Source organism: Asterias amurensis, chromosome 21 (genome assembly GCF_032118995.1).
Source record: "Asterias amurensis chromosome 21, ASM3211899v1".
NCBI lineage: Eukaryota > Metazoa > Echinodermata > Asteroidea > Forcipulatida > Asteriidae > Asterias > Asterias amurensis.
This window is the reverse complement of record NC_092668.1, coordinates 12,099,925-12,123,134: the sequence shown is the minus strand read 5'-3', so window position 1 is coordinate 12,123,134 and position 23,210 is coordinate 12,099,925. Positions and strand designations below refer to the sequence as shown.

General features: G+C 39.2%; 1 protein-coding gene across 6 annotated transcripts in view; it reads left to right on the top strand.

Moving 5' to 3' along the window:
- LOC139953194 (calcium/calmodulin-dependent protein kinase type II subunit delta-like) overlaps positions 1-23,210 on the top strand; it is a 100,375-nt gene that overhangs the window by 14,721 nt on the left and 62,444 nt on the right. The window lies entirely within an intron of this gene.

Below are 23,210 nucleotides of genomic sequence, written 5' to 3'. Positions count from 1 at the left end.
AAAATTCTTGATCGCCCGCAGGTTTTTTTCACTAGCCTGCTGCATGTATGGTACAACAAAAAATTGAAACTAAAAAAAAATATTTAAAAAAACACGGAAGTGAAGTCCCTAAAATTGGACGACTTTATCTCTTAATTTATGCCCTAAATTATCAACAACCATTTGAATGAACTTGTTGTTTGAGAATTGTTTGTTTTGAACATGTTCTGATCTCCGTTTGCAACAAAATCTTCGTGAATCAACGATCGGTCAACAACACACATTGAGAAATAATTCAATGAACTTTGGCCCGCAACGCCCTCTGTTGGCAGAAGTTGTCCATGTTACTAGAACTCCTCCAAGGCTGTGCATTGTGCATACAGTCTGCAGGCGTGATGCACAACGTTCGCCAATTCTTTACTCCGTTCGTGAGCGTGTGTTGTGAAGAAGGCTAGCCAAGAAGATCATGAATATGGATTAATTAACAGCCATCAATGGCCAATCACAGCGTGCGGAATCTTGGTTAAGATGGACTTCGGACTGTGTGTGTTATGTGCTGTGCTAGCCTTGCTCAAGGCAGTCGAATTATTCACTCCGAAAAAAGACCGCCGCTGTATAAAAACCCACCCGTATTCACTGTGCGTAAAACCCACCCGTATTCACTGTGCGTAACATCGCACGACACGATGCCCCCGTACACTATCCGCATGCGGAGGCCGTCAGGCCGACAGCCTTGTAGGATCTGTGTTGAAGCCACTGACCTCATTACTATAATAAGCGAAGAGTTCCCACGGTCAGCTCATTACCATAATGCCCGCGAAAGACGAGACATGTTTACCTCACACACCACCACCACGGACGCATGATAGGGTCCAAAGGTCGTGATAAGGGAAGTGCGTGATTGGACGTCAAAATGAATAATTCATTTGCCTCGCATCCTGTGTTGTCTGATAGGTCTGACGAACGATATACATATTCATGAGCTGATACTAGCATATCCTCGAGCCCCCCCAATTTCGTCCACTATTGGAATTTTTTCAATACAACACATTAAAACGGGAAGATACAGATCCGACAAGGCTGTCGGCCTGACGGCCTCCGCATGCGGTTAGTGGTGTACGAGTGCGATGACTTGTGTGAACAGTATTCGTGCGATGTGACAGTGTGTATACGGGTTGGTCATTCGGTGTGATCGCACACACCATGCACAGGGTACACGGCGGGTGGGTTTACAGCTGCGTCTTTTCGGAGCGAATAATGCGACTGCCTTGAGCAAGGCTAGTGCTGTGCACGCTGCATGAACCAGTGGGCGACCGTGTGAGTATTACCATGTGGTTTTGTGCATCATGGATACTACACGCACGCCGGAGATTGTGCGTGCTTTTTTTAGTACTCCATGAACTCGCAGCATTCAAGCGACTTATTTTTTAAGCAACAATCACGGAGAACATCGCGGTTTTGGAGAAAAAATTGTTTTGATTGTTTTTACAGAAATAAAATACACACCTAATTAGGAGTTTTACAGGATTGTTTTCTTTATTTTTCACTTATTTCAATGGCATTTAAAACAGTTTTACATAAATTTATGCCGGTCGGAGTTAGATATTTTTTGTTGGATCCCGGTCGGCAAAAGCTGGGGCCGGTGATAGCCGACCGGCTCCGACCGTGGTAGCTACAACCTTGATTAGAACACCTCTCTTATGCTAGGACTGTCTCTTCTACAACTTTCACTTGGAGTTTTTAGACTGATGATGTCAAATTTCATTAATCGCGATTATATCGAATATCGCGATATATTGTTGGCGATATATCGTGAATAAAATAAATCGATATCGCCCAAGCTTACACGTACCTTCCCTTTAAAAATTTGTCCGTATTATATACACAACAATTTCAACTAGGTATAATGCATGGCATATGCTAGGCCTATGTGTGTTGTAATGGGAAGAATGAACAGCATGTATCAAGCCTACACTACCCATACGTATAACTGTACATAACTCTATAATCCTCCGTAGCTAGCGAACATTTAACGTTATTTGTAAGAATGTGTCTTTTCAGTGCAGTACCATGAGCTTCAAAGGTTCAAGGATTTGGTATTATCTATTATGTAGTATGAGGCCACAACGAACAATACAACAGACAACTTAAAGGGGTTGTGTATCTAGTAAAAGGCCACAAAGAACAATACAACAGACAACTTACGTTGTAAAGGGGTTCTGTCGTCAGGATCTAAGCAGGCCTTTGGCTGTACATGGATTTATTGAATTCTCTTCACTGGTTAAAGCCATTATACACTTTCGGTAAACAGTATTGTCCAAGTCCCACACTTCGTGTATCACAACATATATATTAAATAACAATCCTGTGGAAATTTAGGCTCAATCGGACATCGGAGTCGGGAGAAAATAGCGGGAAAACCCACTCCTGTTTTCGCGCGTTTCGCCGTGTCATGACATGTGTTTATAACAAATCCGTAATTCTCGTTAACGAGAATTTATATTGTTTTATCGTTTTCTCAAAAAGTAAAGCATTTCATGGACTAATATTTCAAGAGAAGTCTTTCACTATTACCTTCTGTAAACCCTATAAATTATTTGTAAATCTGTGAACTTTTTTTTGTTTTTCTGTACCGAAAGGATCCAATGGCTTTAAGTTCAGATACACATTTGTTTATTTACCTATTCCCACTTTCCCACAACTTCCCACTTTCACAATTCCAGGCCTTGAAATTTGTTCTTGAAGGGGCACAGCAATTTTTTCTATGGTAAGGGGCACCTTTTCTTTATGAGGAAATGTAATGTGTACAGGATCAGGGCACCTCGCTTTGATGACAGTTTTAAAAACTTTTGCCTTACTCTGGACGGCCCCTGCCAATAAAGAACTATGTCCGAAGATTTTAATAAATAAACAAAATAAAAACCCTGCGCAGGCCACCACAGCATAGCAAAGGCCACCTCAGCAAAAGCAAAGGGCACCACAGCAAAATCGCAGGGCGCCAAGCAAAATCACAGGGCACACCCCAGCAATTTCTGTGGGTTTCATGAGTTTTTTTGAGGCCTTTAAGTTTAATCCCTAGAAGAAATTGTTTAAAGGGTGGCTGCAGTGTTTTTTTTTTTTAATTTAAACGATTAAACATGACTTTTTAAACCTGAAATATTTTTTAAATTTTTTAATTTAATGCGCAAGTATTTTAAAAGTGGTTTTCAAGAGATGAGGGGAACCCACCCCGCCCCTAAAAGGGAGCCTTCATGTGACGTCATGTCGGGAACCCGAGCCGTCGGGTCCCTTGGCTCTGTGCATATAGAGACGCGTGCGTTGTGTGGCCTGGTACCTAGGCGCTTGTAATTAGGAACCAGACTCTTTTTGCCGACGATATGTTTGAATTCCCGACGTGGCGTCGACAGTAGGGGGCGGTAACAATCCACAAAAGGGGGGCATGACTTATTCGCTAATTACGCAAGTGAGATATGTCAGGGGGAAAAACAAAACACATTTTATTGATGTTCAATACATATATCAGAAATAAATGACAGCAAAATTAACTGTTTTATTTTAATTCACTGCAGCATCCCTTTAATTTAATTGTGTCGTTGTCATGGATATTCGACAATAAATAAACAAACATCCCTGCAAGTAGCAGTTTCTGATATTGTTCAAGAAATAAACGGCTGTCATTTTTATTTGAATAAAACCTTGCCGCATTATCATGATTATTAAGAAACGACGTACACGTAGATGCACTTGTAATTAAAGGTTGATGGTCCGCTCTAACATCATACCTCAGTTCGGCGCTGTATACACAAGAACCCCCCCCCCCCCCCTCCATTTCTCGTAAAAGAATAATTAAGGTTTCTGACTGGAACCTTCCAGTCAAAGTGACACTTCCTTTTTGCTTTATGAAGTGGAAGATTAGAAAACCAATATGTATCTGGATTCAAGGATGTTAAAGACGGACTGCAAGGAAATGAGATGGTATTGTTGTTTTGACTCTGGAGTCAAGGTTTTGATGGGTAGACTGGCCAGGATGTTGGTTGATATACAAATGGAGTATAATGAATGGCTCATACTAATATTAGCTGCAGAGTGTAATTTGTACAGCCTGTTTTGCATTAAGTGTGCGGACACTCTGTGATGCATATTTTCACAGTATTTTCTTTTTTAGAAAACCTTGCTTTGAGAAAGTATTGTTGATTTGACTCTGGAGTCAAGGTTTTGACGGGTAGACTGGCCAGGATGTCTAGTTGATACAAATGGAATAATTGGCTCATACTAATTGTACAGCCTGTTTAGCATTACATGTGCGGACACTCTGTGATGCATATTTTCACAGTATTTTCTTTTTTTAGATAACCTTGCTTTGAGAAAGTATTGTTGTGTTAACTAAGGTCTTGACGATAGAATGGGCAGGGGATCTAGCGTTGATCTATGAATGGAATAATGAATGGCTCATACTATTAGTAGTCACAGAGTGTAATCTGGACAGCCTCTTTAGCATTTTTAGCATGGGCAGTTTGCGGACACTCTGATGCATATTTTTACAGCATTTTTTTGAGAAAAACCTTGCTTTCGTCTCGACAGCAGTTTAATTATAATTTTGTATATAGTGCCTATACTCCTATATACTCCTTAAAAAAAGACGCCCAAAGTGCGTCAATTTAACAAGCTAAATGCCAAATGCAACTAAAACATTTTGCAGAAAAGGAGAGACCACTGCCTCACCAAACAATTTTACACTCTATTTCAGAATTCACTATTATTAGTTCCATTTGAACTTTGTGTAATTTCACAACACTACTATCAAAAGTTTTTTTTATAGCCTTAAACTCGATGTGAATTTCCCTTGAATGTTTAAAGCTCCGTATTATCATAACCGTCTGATATCTAATGATTAATGCCAATGTCCTGATCAGCCTGTCACATTTATTACTTCATGTTATGACAGATCATTCAGACAAACAGGTTCACTCTGTCCGAGCCGCTCATCAGTGACGCTAAACTTACTCCACAAAGCTTGAACCATGCACGTACTTCATGTGATTCCAAAGTGAAATTTGTGAGCAGCGTTGCTAATGACGTAGTAGGAGGTTTAAAAGCTGCCCTTAAACTGAAGATTTTTCTTTTGGTCGAAGAAGTGAATACTAATTTAATGAGATGCTTATAGAGTTAGCTAAGCACAATACAAAATGCTTACAAGAATAACAAAACTATAGACAAACTCACTGCTATCTCTTGTGGCCATCTCACTGCTTTTCTGTAGGTTTTTGCTATAAAATCTATGGGCTGTCGTGATTTGTTTTTTTTGTTTAAAGAATTTGTTTTCGCAGAATCTTAGGTTTGGAACTGGAAATCAAATCCACAGGCAGTGGTTCTGGGCAATACATGGAGCTGCTTAGCACAAACACTTACTGATAAAAGCACAACACAAATATGCTTACCAAAAAAGGGATACTGGTCAGCTACATGTAATATGCAATTTCACATAGCATCTGTGACTTGGTACTTGCTTTATCAGAAATTTGTTAAGCAACATTTTCTGCTTAAAAAATTAGCTCTATGAAATCAGGCCCGGGGGCCAAATTCAAAGAGCTGCTGAAGCACAAACGTAGCTAAGCACAGACAGATTATGGTTACCAGAATGGGGTAACCAACCAAGAAATTGGCATGTCACATGATACAATTTTTGACTGGTATCTTGCTTGTTTCTGCTTAGCAGAAAACTGACAAGCAATGATTTCTGCTTCTAAAGGCAGCTCTCCAAATTGGGTCTGTAACGAGAAGTCAGAAGAGACTTTGAATATCGGTGTCCACTGAGGTAGAAAAGGAAGTGCAAACCACCATTACTCCTACTTGATTTCCGAATTGCAACTATAAAACATTTTGTTGAAATACATGCTTTGTTGACCCTGTCATGTTGCAGGCCTGGTGGTCAGGAAGGAAACCTACAACGTCAGTGTGTAGGAAATAATGTCGATACCTCCATTGTTGTACCGGGTTAGCAAATGTACAATGTACATGTAGCTTGGTTTAAAGGCAGTGGACATTATTGGTAATTACTCAAAATAATGGAACAAAGATATTGACAAAATAGGGACACCGCCAATATAGGGGCTAGATAGCTCAGTTGGTAGAGCGCCGGCACGTTAATCCAGAGATTGTTGGTTCAATTCTTTGTTCAACCCCAAAAATCAAAATAATTGTTAGCATAAAACCTTACTTGGTAACGAGTAATGGGGAGAGGTTGATAGTATAAAACATTGTGAGAAACGGCTCCTTCTGAAGTGACATAGTTTTCGGGACCTCAGATTTAGAATATGAGGTCTCAAAAATCAAGCATCTGATGCACACAAAAACTAAAGGATCAAGATTTGCAATCCTTATACACTGTACATTAGTCACAATACGAACACCATTCCACTCAGAAACTCTATCTTCTGTTTGAACATGCACTTTATTTTTTTGAGAAAATGATTTACTACGATTTGCAAACGTGACGCATCGATGAATGGATGCCGTAAAGCAGACTTGTATGCCTCGAAACAATTAACATCGGCTAATGGCTTGGAAATCAAAATAATAGAGTGATGCCTCTTCATTAAATGCAAACGAGGCTGAGTGAGGGTTGATTGATTGGTGATCTGTCGTGCACTGTGCGAGATCATTATGCAAATTATTATGTAAATAATGGAGGGATTATTGGACGTTAATTCCATTTGCTAATGTGCGGGTATTATCGGGGAAAACTGCTGGTAATATTTTACATATTTTGCTGCTGTGTGGGTTATATAGGGAAAACTGCTGATGATTATTACATTTGACAAAATGGTTTTGTTTTAGAATCCCTTTTTATGGAACAATGAGTTTATTTCACCCATTGGAGTTGCGTTGTTTTTTTCCTTCAAAATTTAACCCATGGGCCATAATGTAGGAGATGTAATCAGACACAAATAGTTTAGCTAAGGTCTCCTACATTTGCTAATAATTTTATGGTTTTGTTTTTCAACTCATGGAGTCAGTGATAATAAGGGACATTGTTTTACTCATTTCTCAATAACTATAGCACCTCAGCGTGTAATATTTTCAGGGAAGCTTTCCACTATCATTATCTTCAAACTGTGAAAGTTTAGTGTAAATCTGTGGACATGGTGTTTTTTCCCTACAAAAGTTACATACACCCTTTAAAGGTGTTTTAATATCAATCAAAATGTTTTCCTCAAAATGTTGATTCCCTGGTATTATCTACCATCCTGCAGAGAGCTTTCAATTCGGAGTCTGTTTGTGTAGGAAAACACTTCCACCCTGGTACATTTTGCAGATATTTAATGTATCAATTGAGTTTGCATAAATATTGGGTCGACGGCTGAAATTTTACACCCACATGGGGAGCACCCTGGTGCCCAGTAAATGATATTTTGCTGTAGACTGCAGTCTGCAACCAGCGCTAGGCAGAGAGAGACTTGTTATAATAGCAGCAGTTGAAGAATTCCTAGAGAAGTGTCCAAGATAGGTTGACCTTTCACATTCTATTGCCAACGATATCCTTTACACTAAATTCTTGAAATGATGGCACTATTATAAGTCTCTGTAGGCGTCGCATGCTACCGAGCTGTGCTGAATTAAAGGGATCTATGATGCCAGGTTCCCTATGTGCGCTAGCAACGATGTACATTGTTTGCTGCATACCCCCAGCAATTTTTTTCTGCACATTTAAGAATTACCATCCTTAAAAATTGTAATGATTTTTCTTTTTTTTTAAAGGATTCATTTTGTTGATCGAATTAGAAAAACAAATTTCACCATCGAAAAAGCACTACGACTTTGACAATTTCGTTGTGCAGAAGAAACAAAATTGCGACCCCCAAGGGGACCAGACTTATTAGCAACCTTCCAACCTCAGTTTGGTTGCATTGATTTAAATGTAAGAAAACTATAATGGCTGCTCGGTGATCAATGCCTTGTATTCCAAACAAATATTAACTTAAAAACTGGTAACGAGTAATGGAGAGCTGTTGATAGTATAAAATAGTGTGAGAAACATTTATGAAATAAAAGAGAAATACTACCCAATACCCAAGAGTTTTGCCTTCTTACAATGTTTCATCATATTTTTTATTTTATTTTTTATTTAATTTTAAAGAGGTTGTGATAATTTACAAGCAGAGCCTGGCTGATAAAGTACGGATGGATTTAGAAATAATTTTTTGCATAACTCATGTACAGTATGGGATGGTAGTCAGCGTTGGAATGGAACAGTACACTTGGTGACACCATTAATGCATGTATTTATGGCCAGCTTTGTGTTACAGTTTACAGGGTTCGGGTAACTGTTTAACATTAATGTGGAGCGTGCCCGGATTGCCACTGGGTTCCCGGATAGGTTGTTTAAATAGTGTGGTGTCGGACAAGCGCTCATGTATAATAAGGAGATACACAAGATAAACCCCGTCCTCCTAATTATTTATGGTGTATAGTATAAGGTACAAAATTGCATCCATCAATAGGTGAGCGAAAAATGAGATCATGCCTGAATAAAAATGGTTATCATGTAGGACTACTGTAGCTGGTATGGTAGAGATAATACAGTGTTTGTTGTTTTCGGCAGCCATTTTGTATTCTGTTCGTATCAATGTACCTTTCCAAGCAGCTCCATAGTGAGGCTGGGAGTGAAAATCAAAATGTCAGGGCCTAGATTTCCTGAGTAGTTAAAATTGATCTTAAGTGCAAATCAATCTTTTAAGATTATTTAAAATTGCTAAGCAAAGCATGATGTCATTAGCATGATGTCACCAAATGACCAAATTTATACCTTCCCTTTAAAGTTGTTTCAATATCAATCAAAATGATTTCCCCAAAATGTTTTATCACTGGTTTATTCCATCATCCAAGAAAGGGTACGGTACGGTTCGAGTTTGTGTAGTAAAACAATTCCATCCTGGTAGATGTGCAAGAAAAATGAAAGAAAAAAACCTTTTGATGTGAGCGTCACACATGCATGAGGATAAATCTCTAGCTGCCCTACATTATGTGTCTTTCCAGACCAGTGGCAGATACTTCTACAAGAGACTTACGCACATCGCTAGCACTGATCTCCACTGTATGAAAGTGACCCATTTCAGACTGACATGTTTTATTTACTGGATGAGGGGTATACACGTCCAGTAGGGACAACGAGGCGATGACGGGGTGAAATTGCCGCAAGCACGATGATGTGCAACGACGGCGGGGAGAAAGCCACATAGATGCAAAACTGAACTGAAGTTATTAATAATTCCGCATAATATTTGTGTTAATCTGTTTTCGGAGGGCTTGACTTGATTTATCTTGTTGACGTGATGTGGGGTATCTCTTCACTCCACTCTCTGGCTGATCAGCATTTTCAATTTAATCTCCGTGGGGGAACGAAATGTATGGATGCAGTTTCTGAGGTCGTTAAGAGATTGTTGTTAGTTAGTGTGCGCTCTGTGTCCAGGCCACAATAACCTAAAGAGGGTTTTTTTTGCGTGGCTTTTGTTAATTGAAATGTTGAGATTGATTGTTTTGGACTGGGACACATGTTCTTTTATTTCCCTGCTGGGGAATTCAAGATTAGAAATGGCGGATAATAATAAATAATAATAACTGTAATTATAACGCGCCTTTTGCCAAAGGATACAAAGCGCAGGTATTATTACTGCAAGGAGTGGGGCGAATTTTGAGATATAAGACCTAATCATTTTAAAGCACCATGTAATTGTTTACAAGGTGCTGTGGCGCAATATGCTGCCAATCCAGCCAGGAAACACCGGGGCGAACCCCATCTCTTTTTAGATAAGTGCACTGGGTTCTTTTACATGCGTAAACACAACACATGGGACCAACGGCTTTACGTCCCATCCAAAGGACGAAGCAATGGTTATGTGTCTTGCTTAAGGACACAAGTGTCACGGCTGTGGATTCGAACCCACACACTGCTGATCAGAAACACCAGAGTTTGAATTCGGTGCTCTTAACCGCTCGGCCACGACAAGAGGCCTTGGCAAATCGCCTGTCTGATTGCCCTGGACATCGTGAATTTTTTTGGGCAACCAGGACATCTTAAGGTCTGCCCGATCGGACAATTACTCTTGAAACACTAATAGTTATTTATTCTATAAAAATAAGCAAATATCAAAAAATAAAACGTCAGTCGAGATTTGGCAATGTTGAAACTCAATTTGATGATACAAATTCTTCAAAATGTATGCCTCAATTGCATCTTTATTTGCTGGGCAAGTTTTGGCAAGCAATCTGCTACCTTGAAGCCTGTCTGATGGGGCAATTTAGATAGAATTCTAGATAGAAACAAAATGAGTCCAACCTTACACTTTGTTTCAAGAAAAATCACCCTTGTCCCTCGAAGTTGTGTGCTTTCAGATGCTTGATTTCAGGACCTCAAAATCTAATTCTGAGGTCTTGAAATCAAATTTGACGTTACTTCAGAGGGAGCTGTTTCTCAAAATGTTTTATACTATCAACAGCTCTCCATTGCTCGTTACCAAGTCACTTTCCATGCTAACAATTATTGTGAGTAATTACCAATAGTGTTCACTGCCTTTAAGAGACAGTAATGAATGACTTCAACTGATTTTAAAAAAAACTTTTTTTTAGACTAGTACTTTGACGCTTGAAGGTTTGAGCAATATTGTTGCCTACGGTAGAAATGTAAATTTTGTAATGAAAGACAGTCTAGTCCAGTCCTCATCAGACGGACCGCATGTCCGCATGTCATTATGACTGACCTGGGTCTGTGATGCATTCCCTGGATTCTCATTAGTTATGCATGGACGGGTACAGGGGTCATCCTGTCCACTATTCCTTCCACTTGATTTGTACAGCAATTGGGTACTCCACTGTGCTCTATGGGTGGGAAATAGGAGGTTGCAGGATACCGGCCGGGAATCTTAACTGGTGATCAATCGAGAGTAATTTATGCAGTGAGGATGTTAAATTGCTTCTTGATGGCTTTGTTGGGTGATGAGGATGGAAACCAGTTATTGATGGTGATGGTACAGGCTTTAATTGTCACATCCAGAAAAAAAGTCTGTCCTTGCTTTTGTTTTATTTTAATTTTAATTTTAAGTCTATGGACAATGCTATATTTATAGTAAGCAGAGGTCGTCCAGGGAAAGGCAGAAGTCAACAAACTTTTATCAACAAGATGTGCTTCCCATACCATGCTCAGATTTAGACGAGTGAAAATTGTGTCTGTTTTATAAGAAATCTGAAATTGTTGTGAAAAGTACTCAGAAAAAGAAGTCTTTAAACATGCAACAATCACTGTATTAAAACTAACACACAATCGTCAAATAAGTGTCAAATTCAGTAGAAACACAGACGAGACGAGGTGCTATGGTTCTCCTCAGAAAACCATACTTTGTCAATTAAGTCAAAATTGTACAAAAATGTCCAAATGCGTAAAATAATGAACCTGTGAAAATTTGAGCTCAATCGGTCATCGAACTTGCGGGATATGAATGAAAGAAATAAACACCCTTGTCTCACGAAGGTGTGTGCGTTTAGATGGTTGATTTTGAGACCTCAAGTTCTAAATCTGAGGTCTCAAAATCAAATTCGTGGAAAATTACTTCTTTCTCGAAAACTATGGCACTTCAGAGGGTGCCGTTTTTCACAATGTTTTATACCATCAACCTCTCCCTATTACTCGTCACCAAGAAAGGTTTTATGCTAATAATTATTTTGAGTAGTTACCAATAGTGTCCACTGCCTTTAATTTTCCTTGAGGTTAGGTGCCGTGTTTTGCGAGAAAAGAAATTGCAAACCTACAATGTTTTTTGCCTCCGTCTTGCATTTCACAGTATCTCACAGTATCTTCCAAGAAGGCAACCCAATGTAAACTTCTCTCAAACTCATGAATAACTTTGAGGCTTTGTCCTGGCCATGGTCCTTGCAAATGTGTGACTTCTCACCCGTCCTCAAGTTCTACGTCGCTACCAGCTGAATCCATGTTTGAATATTTCACCATGTATTTTCTAAACCTACAATCTACATAACATGTACATACAGTGTAGGTTTAGCCTTGTAGTGTACTTTAAAGTATTAATAAATACCTCAGACAGTTTTGCTATTCCTATTGGTGGAGAGCGCGTCACATGGGTGTGTAAAAACCTTTGTTTATGACCAGTGAAAAGTGTTGAAACATGGGCGTGACACGCGAGCTTGCACCTGTGTTTATAAGACCAGCCGTCGATTTCACCAAACTCTACTTAACTTAAGACTAATCTTATGATCATAAGGACGAGTCCCAACCCTGCACTGTAGCATGCAGACCTTAAGATTAATCCTAAGTTAAGACGAGTTACTCGTCCTAACTCGAGATAAGACGAGTCCTAACTCTTTGTGAAATCGACCCCAGGCCTCGTTGGGTTTACTTTAAACCACTTGTTGTAAACCTCTTCATCACGCATTGGCCAGGAAGAGTTTGTTTTTAGAGAATTGTATTTCTTCATTCTACTACCGTGGAGTAGATTTATCGGATGTTCGGGAGACTTCTCAGATTTAGCGGATGTTCGTGAGACTTCTCAGTTGAAGTCTCCCGAACATCCGATAAATTTACTCAGCAACTGAGAAGTCTCCCGAACATCCGATAAATCTACTCGGCAACTGCGAAGTCTCCCGGACATCCGATAAATCTACTGTCTGGTAGTAGAATAAAGAAAGACAGTTCTCTACGAACAATCTCTACCTGGCAAGTAGATACACACATGGTGTTACTGCAAACCAAATATATTTTGATACCCCACCAAGCAATGCCTCAAATAATATACAGTTTTGACCTTTACATTTGTACACGTACATGTACATACCGTACTTTAATGCAGGTGCTAGAAGATTACTGAAGCATGTTTTTGTTTTTTTGAAACATGGACTGAAACATGCTCCATAAAGGTGTGTAATTCGAATCAGTCAAAACCATCTCGGCCCCAAGTCACATTATGAGTTTCTCTTCTACAATAAGTAGTGAGATTCATTTTACCTCCTTGTTTTAAAATCCAAGGAGTCTTGACCCAGACTTTGAAATGGCGTTGTTCGGATTAAATCATACACACTGAGATTGAAAGCGTAGCGCTGTATAAAGAGGGAGTTCACAACATCTTCTATAGAGAAGAAATGCTGCCCTAGTTTTCAGGGCTTATAAAACTTCAAATCTGTTTTTTTTTTGGTTCGCTCGGTTTGGATTTAATATTTGGGTTCAATTGCGAGGTGTGATTCTCAGGTGCGTGTGCAGTAAACACGGCACAATGCGTATACATTGTACGTTCTCGTGCTCAGCAGGTATTAAATTTCAGTAAAACCACAGGACCCCTTAGGTCTAGTAGTAGCTTGATATACAACTGTATTAAATACATAATGACTGGATAAGATTTTTACAAGTAGACACTGCATTCAGTTGAAAGTTTCCCAAGTGCTGAGTGGTTTATTGCAACTATTCTAATACAAATTCAAAGCTGAACAGTTCCATTGAATGTGGCGAAGAAATGAAATTTTTTCCATGGACTGACACTTGCAACTAATTGCCTCCATGCACCCTTGGTCATTGGTTCCCTTGGATTTTTTAAGTAGAAATTTGCAATTTCTTCATAGGGTGCCATTTACCAATGAGAATATGCCTTGGTGCCCTTGCCCTTTCAAAAGCAAAGCATACAGGCCTGTAATTTTTTGTGATTATTGTGATAAATTCTAGAGTTGTACAGTTCCATTGAATGTGGCAAAGAAATAACAATTTTCCCATGCCTGACACTTGCAACAAATTGCCTCCATGCCCCCTGGTCTTTTGCCTTGGTCATTGGTCATTTCCCTAGTAGAAATTGACAATTTCCTTGTAGGGCGTCCTTTACCAAGGAGAAAATGCCTCACTTTGGTGCCCTTGCCCTTTCCTTAACATTCAGGCCCGTATTCCCCCTCTACTGGGGTCAACCCACTGGCGTGTCTTACGTCTCATCCTCCAAGCGATTCTCCCCGATGATACAAAAGTTTATCTCCTTAAGGCCCCGACGTAAAAGGATCTGCATACAAAGCTTTCTAGTGATATGAGTTTTGACTAAATTAAGATTCATGTATTCGATCTTTGGGATTGCTGTGTGCAGATTCAATGTGGGAATACAATATGACTCTAAGAGGCTTGTTCTGTATTCAAGACAAGTATTAAAGTAATTGTGGAAGTTTTATTTGTATTTATTTGTTTTGTTTACTTGTTGTATGGCCAATCTGTTTGTGATATGAATCCCTTGTTTTTGTTTACATTTGGGTGTGGAGAATTGTTTTTGAGGAACTTACATTTTTGGATGTTCTATTGAGTGCCTTTATTAGAGATACATCCCCACCTCCCATTGTCCAATTATAGTCCGAAAGCTTAAATCGCAGTGAAGAAACCATTGTTTTCCTGTGGAATATTTCCCTCGGGAATAAAACCATACTCAAGGAAACTGTTTGGAAAAAAACAAAAACAAAAAAACAACACAACCTTGAATTGCAGCATCTGATTTCACTCGTTACAACAAAAAGAGAGACAAAGTGTTTACACACTGAAACTTGTGCAGGGTTTTCCATTACTTTTGCCCGATTCGCACAACGGATGCCGCCCACGTTATCACTGGTTTGTTATTTCATGTGTATAGCTGACCACACCCAAAATGAACACATATTTCCAATCGAAGATTGCCCCTTTAAGCCTGCAAATCCTCTGATCTTTCCCTCTGTCAGCCAATGGTGAGGCCTCATCGTCATTCTGCATGACAAAAGATTGCATTTGAAGCAGATGTATAGTGTGTGCCATGCATTATTTATTATTACCGCAGTTTTGGAGGAGATGTGTGAAAAAAAACTATAATTAGATTATCAAACTATCTCAATCCCTATTATTTCACCCCCTTTCAACTTGTCAATTTAATTCTTGTACGGACCATTATAATGTGACTATTGCGATGGATTCAACGAACAGACTAATTGATAAAAAGAGACAGATTTTCACCCATGCTTCTTTAGTGTTATAAAGAATGTTATTTTGTTTAGATACACCAAGTGAGAAAACTGGTCTTTGACAATTACCATTAGAATCCAGTGTCTTTAATGGCAAAGAACATGATTGGTAAAAACATAAATCCTCCAGAGGAGTATTCCCATCTGAAATACTGCCAAAGTCAAGATAATTTTAAGAACCCACTATAATCATTGTTACTTTTTCCGACTGCCCCAATCAAAAGTATCTGTAATTTTAAGAACCCACTATAATCATTGTTACTTTTTCCGACTGCCCCAATCAAAAGTATCTTCCAACCCTAGCTCTGTGTTCCAACAGAGCAAAATGAAAAAGAACAAAGATGCTGTCTAGCATGTCCACTGCAGGAAGAAAGCCTCTTCACCAATTCTCCATTTCACTCTATCCTGCGTTGTCTGTTTCCAAGCAAAAATCCTCCAGAGACATATTTTTGTCAAAACACTGTCAAGTTCATAGAAATATGATTTGGAGAAGAAACTCTTTCTTTAATGTTGATTCCACGATGAATATTCATAACCCTAGCACAGGACTGCATGTTGTGGCGTTTATCTGGTTGACATTTACTTTAATCTAGCTCATCATATTCAGCGGACGAACCTGAGAGAGTTGTGGACTCTTCAACTCCCGCTTTCTATAGGGACAAACAAAATGAAGAGACACGTAATACATGAACGTTAGATTTCATTTGAGCAGATCGAATGGCCGCTATTTTTACATGCAGGAGAGGCTGATCGGAAGTCCGCGATGTAAAGGAAGGGGTCTTGTTCATCATGTACATAATGTAGATCAAGCGACCGTCAGATTGTTCAAACGTCGTTGTATATGCATAGCCTACAAATCTTTTCCTTTCAGATGAATCTAAAGGCGCAATCGTGTGTCTTTGCTACTTGGTTTTGGGGCAATGGGCCATAGAATGCGCTCTGCATTTATTTTGTTCACATCACAAGCATCATTTGCTAATGAAGGCGGCGCAACTAAACAGCTCCACGGAAGCCACTGCCTCTGTTGCCCCTGGTCTTGGCCTTCGTGCCCCTTCAGAAGTATCCCTTAGACTTTATGTATTCCAATAGTGCCCTTTGAAAAAAACAAAAACTACCTTGCCCTCCCAAAGATGAAATTCTGGGCGTACGATTTTGGCACGGATTAAACCTGCGCGTGAAATGTTCATTAAATTTGTACAAAAATCTTCCAAGTGATCGTAGAAAAATCTAGTACACATGCCTGGTATATATGGTACTTGGAAGATGCAAATTGTCTTCACAGAAATGTACTTGCTTGTTGGTTTTGGACTCGTTTGGTTTTGAGGTTATTGGACCAATAGTAATATATTTTTGACTCGGGCCTGACGACTCTTTCCAGCCTTGCATGAGTCACCTGATTGCTGAATCTACTACAAGATGTACATGAGGGAGGAGGGACCAGTAATATCTACTCATCTAGTGTCCTGACGGAGTTGTCTGTCGTTACCCATTACTGAGCATGATGGCAAATAAATATGATGGCAAGGAGGGAAAGACACTGGGGGGTTGTAGATATTGCTGAATACATGTATGTCAATGGAGGAAGAATAATCTTTAAAGGCAGTGGACACTATTGGTAATTACTCAAAAAAATTATTGGCATAAAACCTTTCTTGGTGACGAGTAATGGGGAGAGGTTGATGGCATAAAACATTTTGAGGTGACGGCTCCCGCTGAAGTGCCATAGTTTTTGAGAAAGAAGTAATTTTCCATGAATTTGTTTTTGAGACCTTAAGTTTAGAACTTGATGTCTCGAAATCAACCATCTAAACGCACACAACTTCGTGTTGGAAGGGCTATTTTTCTTTCATTATTATCTCGCAACTTTGATGACCGATTGAGCTCAAATTTTCACAGTTTTGTTATTTTATGCATATGTTGAGATACACCAACTGTGCAGGCTAGTCTTTGACAATTACCAATAGTGTCCACTGCCTTTAGTAGGAATACACAATCTGGGAGACATAACTGTGAAACTGTGAGAAATGCTTCTCAGATTCAGATTTTGCAGGATAAAAACTACATAAATATGTTTACATAACCACGTTAATTCAAATTAAAATGATTCTTTAAAATGCCAAGTAATTTTGAATTGCCACTTAATTAAAGAATGATTACCAAACATAAACCTTACCTTCAAATTAAGAAAAAATGTATAACAATCCACAAATAAAATACCAGTTGATTGTCCGGGTTTTTCCAAAAAGAGGAGGATGGTTTTATGCCTCTGAAGAAGGTCCGGTTTGGATCGAAAGCTAAGGCTACCTACCCTATTCATAACAATCTACAAATGAGTGTATTTCTGCAACAAAGTCTATGCTACTTTTTAACAAACAATTTGCCTTGGAGATCACTCTTGATCAATTAAAAAACCTCCACTTAAGCAGGAGCTTAAGAATATGCAAAAGCAATTTTATGAATTCCATTTAGACGCCACTAACGACCCTATAGTTCTGAGTCGACAGTATAATGCTTGTGTTATACCATGTAAGGTACACAATCTATTATGAGCACAGACCAATCAAGGTAAAGGTTTAATAGGCCAAGTAAAATAAAATACCAGTTGATTGTCCGGGTTTTTCCAAAAAGAGGATGATCAAGGGTTTTTATTATTTTTTTATTTTTTTATTTCAAAGGTGGCTAACAAGCTTTTTTACTCAAACTGGCCACCAATTCTTTAAGTTTAAAGTCACAACTATTATAATTATTGGTTCTTCAAAGATTAGTAAGTTTAAAGGAACACGTTGCCTTGGATCGGACGAGTTGGTCAAAACAAAAGCGTTTGTAACCGTTTTTTATAAAATGCATATGGTTGAAAAGATGTTTTAAAAGTAGAATACAATGATCCACACAAGTTTGCCTCGAAATTGCGTGATTTTCCTTCTACTGTGCGAACTAACATGGTCGGCCATTTATGGGAGTCAAAATTTTGACCCCCATAAATGGCCGACGTGTTAGTCGACGAGGTAAAAGGAAAACCACGCAATTTCGAGGCATGTTTGTGTGGATCATTGTGTTCTACTTTTACAACATCTTTCTACCCATATGCATTTTATAAAAAAACGGTTACAAACGCTTTTTGAAGACCAACTCGACCGATCCAAGGCAACGTGTTCTTTTAATGACAAACACTGCACAATTGTCCTTTTGAAGAAAACAAAAATTGAAAAAAGAAAACGAAAAAAAAAGAATGCGGGTGCAAAAAAAGATGAGAAAGGGGACGATCAACTGGTATTTATTTTTATCTTGCCTTATTCATTGTTAATGGCGACCATGAGAAGCTGTCATTATCAAATCAGTAGATATTGTTCTTTCCAGCAGGTGTTAGAAGATGGGAAAGTGTCAGGCGGCAGAGGTTTGGGCATCAGTTACTCTAGTCAGTCAGTTCAGTACGCATGATTGGGAATTGCATTAATTATTTAGTCAACTCACTTTGTGTTGAAACATGATGAGCAGGATGAGCTGAGAAAGAAAAGTGTACATAAATAAACGTTTAAAAATGGACGAGTGCAGGCCTGTATGCTTCGTTTTTGAAAGGGCAAGGGCACCAAGGCGTTTTCTCTTTGGCAAAAGGCACCCTATGAGGAAATTGTACATTTCTACTGGAGCATTTCAAGGGCACCAAGGCAATGGCAAGGGGCAACGGAGGCAATCGCCTCCGTTGCGTCCGTGAAGTATCGGGCCTGCGAGTGTGTGGGTAAATGAGTGAAGTAAATAGAACAAATTATATAACTGACATACAGATCCTTGTCATTTGATTGGTGGAACTTACTTCACGTGACATTCACTATTACTCCCATCCGCACCGGAGATCAAAAAGACCTTTTCGCCCATGGGGAAAAACATTTCCCATTCAACAGTTAGGATCATCCTTGTTCCCAATGTTTTTGAGCAGTACAGCGCCGCAGCGCGGCTGCTAAAACAAAGGAGCACCTGTGCAAAAGGTTGTGATCCGATCGCTATTAAATTTGTGCATTATTGCCGCTACGCGGCGCTATATGATTTGTTCCGAAGCAGTAATTTGTGTGATTTTTCATAATGTTATACTTTTAAAATACATCAAATGACAAGGATGTCACTTATATAAAACAAATATTGAGTGGCTTTAATTCGTGGAATGGAAGGAATATTATCGCTCGGTAAAATTTGGACTGTTCCATTTCACTCACTTAGGTTTAAATGACCCAGTTTTTGAGTGGCAAATGTGTGAGTGACATTAATTCCTGGCCTTGCTGACCTGGAGAATTTAACAGGCTGACCTTGGGACAGGCTGACCTGGCTGACCTGGTAAAATGGACTGACCTGCTAAAATGGACTGACCTGGTAAAATGGGAAGGCTGACCTAGTACTATGGACTGACCTGGTAAAATGGACAGGCTGACCTGGTTAAATGGACTGACCTGGTAAAATGGACAGGCTGACCTGGTAAAAGGGACAGGCTGACCAGTTAAAAGGGACAGGCTGACCAGCTAAAAGGGACAGGCTGACCAGGTAAAACAGACAGATTGCGCATCTATCAATCAAAACCACAATACACGAAAGAGGGTTAATACTGCACACCTTAAAATACAATCAATCAACTCACTCAAAGGACGGTCTGTGATGTCTTAAGACGCTGCCACAATATAATGACGTCATACGGAACAGCTTCCTAAGAAATCTGTTCCCACATGCCAAGAATCTGGATCATAGGAGTGTTTATTTATAACATCTTACCATAGGGGATAGGACCACAAAGGCAAGGTGTCAGTTTTCATTTCCTTCTCAATCCTTTTGCCTCATTCTCATTCACTCACTTCTTTCCCGTCTCATATTTTTGGCATTGTAGGTTTTTTTCGTCTTCTTCCTGCGACTTATAGAGTTGGGAGTAAACAGGGTGCGTGGCAGTTGACGAATGAATTTCTTCATACTCTTTCATGAAGAAAGGGTGATCATCAGAGGGGATAGCTTTTAAAGGAAACTACGTATTTTTATATAATTTTTTTTTAGTGGGGGTGGGGGGGGGGGGGGTAAATTCCTCATCATCCTCTACTTTTGTTTTCAATAAACGCAACATACAGTCTGCAAGCGGACAATTTGGTATTCATGTCTGAAAAACAATAGACAATAAAACTCATGACTTCACGATAAACTCGTGACTGAAAAGTCCGAAGGACTTTTGTTTTTCAATGTCAGATTAACCGCATCGCCTGTTAAAAAAATTACATTTGGTCTGATAAATAACCTCATCGAGTATACTCTACACCGTTAAGTTGCTTCTAAATAAAAATATTTCTTATTTCGGATCTGGTCATTGTAAAGAAAAGAATGTCTGGTCTAGAATTTATGTTGAGCTTTAATTCCATGAGGATTTCTCCAACACAATATGAGCTCTTTAATATAAGCAATCCGGTAATAATATGAGCTTTTTATTATACATGTAAGCAACTCTGCAGATTAGAACTAATCAATATGTATTTTTGTATCCAATTCTCTACTTAAGATTCTATTCCCCTATGAAGACAGTCGCATTTTTAATTGGATTCCCATTAGCTAAACATGATGAATAATCTTCGTCCAGTAACAGGAATACATTCCCCACCTCCCGTCAAGCCATGAATTTATAATTGTTATTTTTTGTTATTTCTCAAGTCAAGGTAATTAGCTTTCAGATAAATTGATTTGTCAAAGCTAATTGGTTTGGGCATAAATAATGTAAAGAGTGATTCTGTATTTAAAGGCAGTGGACACTAATGGTATTTACTCAAAATAATTTTTAGCATAAAAAACTTACTTGGTTACAAGCAACGGAGAGCTCTTGATTGATAGTATCAAACATTGTGAGAAACGGCTCCCTCTGATGTTTCGTAGTTTTCGAGAAAGAAACTTTCCACTAAAATATTTGAATTTGATTTCAGAGTAACATTTTGAGGTCTCGAAATCAAGCATCTGAAAACACACAACTTTGTGTGACAAGGGTGTTTTTTCTTCCGTTATTATCTCGCAACTTCGACGACCAATTGAGTTCAAATTTTAACAGCTCTTTGTTATTTTGTGCATAATTGTGTTGAGATACACCAAGTGAGAAGACTGGTCTTTGACAATTAACAATAGTGTCCAGTGTCTTTAATACATTCCCGCATCTAAAATAAGTTGTCCGTACCTGTATGTGTAGGAAAAGGACTGTAGTTTATTGGCTATTTTGATACATAGGCAATCATGAAAATAGATTAAGATGATGGGTTTGGAGACAATAAGAAGTGACATCTGTCCTTAAGTCACCCACAATACAAATGTACATTAACCATGAGTAAGCTTGGGCGATATCAATTTATTTTATTCACGATATATCCTCGACAGTATATCGCGATATTCGATATAATCGCGATAAATTTGATATCATCGGTCTTCAAACTCCCAGTGGAAACTGTAGAAGAGACAGTCATAGCATAAGAGAGGTGTTCTAATGACCTATTCTTCTGGTTTTACTCCAAACCTTTAAATAGATCTCGGACTGATTGAGCTGAAAGTTATTCACGTCGGAAACTAATTTCAAGTCGTGACAATCACTCACAGAAGATGGTCAGAGCACACTGACCGAAAACGTTTAGTGGTACAAACCGGCTCTTCCCAGAACCTTTACTACTCACAAAGAGACTTTTTTACATGGTGTCACCGCAAACCTTAGTTGGTAGTTTTCACCATGCATAGCAGTCTTGATACTTCACAGGGGCAATTGCCTCCATGCCCCCTCATCAATTCCAATTGGTGCCCTTAAAGGAACACGTTGCCTTGGATCGGTCGAGTTGGTCTTTGAAAAACGTTTGTAACCGGATGCATATGGGTAGAAAGATGTTGTAAAAGTAGAATACAATGATCCACACAAACATGCCTTGAAATTGCGTGGTTTTTCCTTTTACCTCGTCGACTAACACGTCGGCCATTTATGGGGGTCAAAATTTTGACTCCCATAAATGGCCGACGGTGATAGTTCGCACAGTAGAAGGAAAACCACGCAATTTCGAGGCAAACTTGTGTGGATCATTGTATGCTACTTTTAAAACATCTTTCCAACCATATGCTTTATATAAAAAATGGTTACAAACGCTTTTGTTTTGACCAACTCCTCCGATCCAAGGCAACGTGTTCCTTTAGAAAATGCTCCAGTAGAAACTTATAATTTCCTCATAACTTTACCAAGGAGAAAATGCCTTGGTGCCCTTGCTCTTTCAAAAACGAAGTATACAGGCCTGGATAGCCCTAAGTCATATCTGATTATTCACATATGTACGTACAATGTTGGTGCCCTTAAAAAATGCTCCAGTAGAAACTTATAATTTCCTCATAGGTGCCCTTTACCAAGGAGAAAATGCTTTGGTGCCCTTGCCCTTTCAAAAACGAAGCATACAGGTCTGGATAGCCCTAAGTCATATCTGATTATTCACACGTAATGCGATCAACACAGGAGACCCGTGTTTCTCGACATCAAACAGGACTCGCTTGTATTTGAAAAGCTAAAATCCTGTCTTAGTTTCACCGCTAGCAGCCACTGTCTGTTTAAATCGTACGCACATTCCGTGAGTTCTACTTCATACAAAGCTCTAGAACACTCAGCCCCGGCAGTGAGCGACGTTTGTTTTATAATGCCTGTGCAGCGTTTCGCATGTCATTGAGCATGTTGAGAGGCCGAGAGAGATGTCCTGTCCCTTTGAGCGAGGAGCTATTAAAAAAAGGGATAGCTCGTTGTTGTGGGTATTCCCTCGGGAGTGGACGATGGCTTTGGGGTGATGGACGATGGCTTTGGGGTGGATGGAAGGCTCACTGGACACAGCATGTCCAGTTGCTGCAACAGGGTGTCCTAGAGTGGCTAAATACAATACAATATACAATACAATACAATGGGTTTTCATATAGCGTCATTTCATTTAGACCACAGCGCTTTAGACAAACAATAGCAATGCAGATAATACAACAAATGAACAATAAAGCAATAAACAGACACTAAGGAAAAAGATGTTTTTCTTAGTGCTTTCTTGAAAATAGGCAGTGAAATTGAGGTGCGTATTGTGATGGGAAGATGGTTCCACAGTCCTGGAGCGGCTAAGGAAAATGATTTATATGCAGCGGATTGAAGAGATTTGCTGCTTAGTTTATTTTCAGCAAGACAGGTTTTGTCTGATGCTGAGCGAAGCCCAGCC